The following is a 5,000-nucleotide window of genomic DNA, read 5'->3' on the forward strand; positions in this document are numbered from 1 at the left end:
CTCTTTAATCAAATCTTCCGAAACTGCAATCAACGCCGCTTTACTCAAAAAGTTTGGTAGAATAAAGGATTTAACAATCTGAATTCTTCCTAGTAGTGTAAGTCCTCTCCACTTCCTCATGTTCAATATATCTTCGATAGACTTAAGAACTAAGTCAAAGTTGGCTCTCATCCTTGATGCTATATGATAATCAAATACAATTCCCAGGATTTTAATTGATTTTCGTACTTTATGAGAAAACTTAGTTGGATCCAGGTGATGTGTGCCAATGGCAAAGATTTCCGTTTTATCATCATTAACTCGAAGGTTGGAGAACTTTGCAGAGTTGCCAATAAACGATGATACGATGCGATATCTCTGAGAAAACAAGTCATATCGTCAGCAAAAAGTGTTAGTTTGATTTCTTCCTCATTTATTAAAATACCTTTATCTCCCTTATCCTCCCGAATTCTGCAAGCAAGCACTTCAATGGCCAAAATAAATAACAAAAGTGATAAGGGATCGCCCTGTCTAACGTCACAACGAATATCAAACAAATCAGTAATAAAACCATTATTTAAGACACAACTAGATACGTTAGTGTAGAAGGTTTTGATCCACTTTATAAATTGCGTTCCAAAGTTAAATTTTTCAAGATTTTAAAAAGGAAAGAATGATTCAAAGAGAGGAATGCTTTCTCAAAATCAACTGCTAAAAGAATACCTGAACTATCCGTAAATTTAGCAAATTCAAGTACATCTTCAATTGTTCGAACTCCGTCAAGTAATGATCTTCCCTTGATAAAACCATTTTGATTTGAATGAATAAGCTCAGGTAAAAACAATTCTAACTTTCTTGCAATCGCCTTTGATGCGATTTTAACAGCGACATTAATCAGTGAGATCGGTCTCCAATTTTTGATAAAACGTCTGTCTTTGTCTTTCTTCTCCAACAACGTAATCATAGCTTGTTTTTGCGAAATTGACAGTTGTCCGTGTTCGTGAGCGAAATTCAAGGAATTGACGAGACACTTCTCTATGAGATGCCAGAAGCCAAGATAAAACTCCACAGTTAATCCATCATTCCCTGGTGTTTTGTTTTTCTCAAATGATTTCAACGCTTCTAAATATTCGTTTGTTGTAATTTTTTTCTCCAAATAATCCTGCTGCTCGTCTGTTAACATGTTAGTATTTACATTCTTAAGGAATTCATCAATCTACAAGCCACCCTGTTGACAAGAGTCTTTATCATAAAGATTGGCATAAAAGCTATGAATCTCTGTCATTATTTGTTTCGGATTCATTATGCATTCATCATTAAACCCCACTAACTTCCTAATATAACTTTTTTTCTTTTTGGAATTTTCTAAGTTCAGAAAGTACTTATTACGTTTCTCGCCATATTCGTACCAATTTACTCTCGAGCGAATTATTGCTCCTTGCGCTATATAATCATATTGACTACCATATTCGGTTTTTAAAATTTCCAGATCACTCAAGTATTCTTGACTGGGCTGTTCATCGCATTTTGCTGTGCACTCTTTAATTTTTTGTTCTAAGTCTAATAATTTCTCCCTTCTAATTCTAGCCTTCTGTTTGCTAAAGGTAATAGTTTCATAGCGGATTTTATACTTAATGAAGTCCCATAGGACCCTTGGATCCTGAATCTCTTTTCCATCTTCCAACCAATCACTGTAATTCTCCGTTATAAAAGAGATATATTCATCATCTTCTAAAAGACTAGAATTAAATTTCCAAAAGGAAGGTCCCCGTCCCGTTTCTTCAATTCCGTTTATATGCATTGTAATAGCGGAGTGATCCGTTCTTATTGCAGGAATAATATCTACATCTTCTAGCTCTTCTTGAACACTACTGCTTATTAGCCAAAAGTCCAAACGTCGCTGTATTGTAGGGTTTTTTTGTCTCCATGTAAAGCGCTTAGTATCTGGATTTCTTATTCTCCAGATATCAGTCAGATCATAAGATGAACACAAATCTTCAATTTTTTTACGGGATTCTCTTACTTGAGGTTTGCCTCCAGTTCCATCCAACTCAGCATCGAAAATAACATTGAAATCGCCTCCAATAATAACTTCACAATTATCCTCTAATTCTAATTTATCGAGTTGTTTTTGAATTTCCTCAAAGAAGATGCATTGATCTTTGGTCTTATTTGGAGAATAAATATTGACAAAAACAAAACTATATCCCTGAATGACACCTTTCAAAATAATAAATCTTCCTTGTTCATCTTCTTGGCGTTCTTCAATATCACAATCGAATTTCTCCTTAACCAAAATCATAACCCCCCTACTGTGCTCCGAACCATGACTAAAGAAAATGTCGCCCCTCCACTGCGACTTCCAAAACTTTTCGACGTCTGGAGTACTGTAAGTTTCCTGTAAAAAGATAATATCGGATCTCTCTTTTGTTAACCAGTAAAAAAGTGCCTTTCTTTTGTCAAAAGAGCGAATCCCCCGAACATTTAGAGATAGAATTCTGAAATTTAAATTTCGTTTTGTGAAGATTTCAAAGAGTCATTTCAGTGAAGAGAACGGAACAATAAATACGTCAAGAGGCATCTGCATACATGAAGCTCAAGCCATGGGTGCACTGCATGTCCCTGACACAAGAACAATATAAAGTTAGCCCGCTAAAATGCGAAAAAGAAAACAAAAGGCACAAAGCAAAACTACGACACACAAAAAGAGAAAAGAGACCTCTGCCATGGGTTGATACTCCACAACCTTGGACGGTACTCTTCAAACCGCATGCCCCATGATATGTTCGCTGACTGTGACTTGAGCCAGCTATGACCCGCGCATTCCTTTACAGTAAATTCGCTGTTGTTGAGTGAGCCCACCAAACATGAAATTATCGCGTGAGCATTCGGTCGCTAAGTAACCGCCGCGCATGCTCAACACAGTGAGTTTCGACCCATGGTAGAGGTCTCTTTTTCGGTACTCGTCAGTCCAGCGAATGCAAAAGAAAAGAGACCTTTGCTAGCAGGGAAATGACACAAAGGTTTTTGTAAAAGATGTAAATTCGTTAAGTGAACTCTTCGGCTATGGCAGAACTTTTCCAAAGTTGCTCTGGCCTGAAAATAAACCAGTCCAAATCAGAACTATTGTGGCTGGGCTCTTTACGTCATCGAAAAGACACATTGTTAAACTTAAAATTGACTGATGAGCCTATTTACGCCTTAGGTTTTCACTTTTCATATAACGAAGTGATTACTAAAAAACATTTATTCTCGTCCCTCTCAGATAACAGGAAAAATAAAGTTATCTATGTTTCAATATAAAAAAAACATTCTTTATACAGACGACATTTTATAAAAAAAAAAGTATAATAGTAATCAGTAATAATTAAATGAAAATCCATATTGTCCTTATTGCACCAGTACTGCATGAGCAAACTTCGATGCATCTATTTTGCTCATGTGTGATCGCCAGATGGTTTTGGCGCTAATTTATCAATTGTTATAATAAAGTTTCTATATAACGCGCGCTCTCATTGGTTTAAACAGCGTGCTTTATGAGAGTACAAAGCACGGAACAAACGAAAGCCCACGCCATCATTCGCAGAAATGGCAGATGAATTTCCGAATTTTACCTTGGGTATTATTGAAGCTGTCAGTTAAAGGCTTGCTCAGATATTCTGTCAAGTGCTTTGGATGGAAGACCTCAACCGTCGCCCGGTCCAGCAGTTCTTTCAAGCTCAGAAAGTCCTCACGCTGGAGTTCTTCATTTACAAAATTCCCAACAGGTTTTCAGATTCCAGCCGCAAGCAATGAAGAGTTTGTTTTCCAGTTGTCATGTCGGAAACGTGCAGGTTTTCATGGGCAACAATTCGGCCGGTTTTCACTGAACTTAATCATTTAGATCCTCTTTTTTGCTGTTTTTTACGGACTGAAACCGAACATTGAGGCACTTGTTTTTCCATAAATTCTAATTTTGTGTGATTTTCCAGTTGATTGATGTTTTGACAAGCCTTTGTTTCATTAACCAATCAAATAATCTTAAACATTCTTACAAGCGCGCTGATTGGTCCAAAGTAGCGTGCTTTATCAGAGTATAAAGCACTGTGCTGACGACATCTCAGTTCGCCACAAGCAGCGCGCGCTTTGAAAATAAAGTAGAATTTTTGAAGAAAATTACTTGTTTTTTATCATAAAACAAATAAAGAAGCCTTGACTGTGCTCTGTTCTGTTGTAAAGCACTTAGGAAGCGGCTAGAGCACTCAAGAAGTAGGGAGAAACACTCGCCTATCGGCTCGTGTTTCCCCCTACACTTCTTTCGTGCTCTAGCCGTTTCCTGCGTGCTTTACAACAGAACAGAGCACAGTCAAGGCTTCTTTATTTGTTAAGTATAACTCTCTCCATTCGGAAAAAAAGACCCGCACTTTTCGAAAAAGATATTGTATATGGTGTGCTGTCTTCAATCCTCAACCACTTAATCCTTATCGGAAAGTACTTGCTATATAGTAATGCGCTTGTGGAAAATATAAAGTTTCAATTTGCAGACTATATTAATTATGTTTATGAAAAATTACGAGAATGGAAATACACAATTTTGGCATGACAAATACCCAAACTGCTTTTGTAAAACAATGGAATAGGTTTCTCGAGTGACATATTTTGGTGTTGTTAACTAACTGTTAGTCAAGTCAAAAGTTTTGATCTGTAAATCTGAGAGGTGTATTTTGGTGATTTTAAAAAAAAAGAAAAAAAAAAACCTCAGAGAAATAGGACCAGTTAGAAGAAAGTCGAAAAGCGCGATCAAGCATAGTCTTTAAGGGCCGCGTTTATATCGATTGTTTACAAACGTGACCTGTGCGATGCAGGATGTGTTGGATACACGCCGGCACCTACATCAACGCGTTGCTGAACATAAAGTTTCGTCCTCATCTACTGGCAAGCATTTCCGCGACGTTTTGATTACTATACATGGATAAATAGAGGTTACTTCATGGAAAATGCGCGTGTACGATTTTTATTCACGAGTTGAGTAGTATCACAAA

This window comes from Montipora foliosa, chromosome 1 (assembly GCF_036669935.1).
Source record: "Montipora foliosa isolate CH-2021 chromosome 1, ASM3666993v2, whole genome shotgun sequence".
Lineage (NCBI taxonomy): Eukaryota > Metazoa > Cnidaria > Anthozoa > Scleractinia > Acroporidae > Montipora > Montipora foliosa.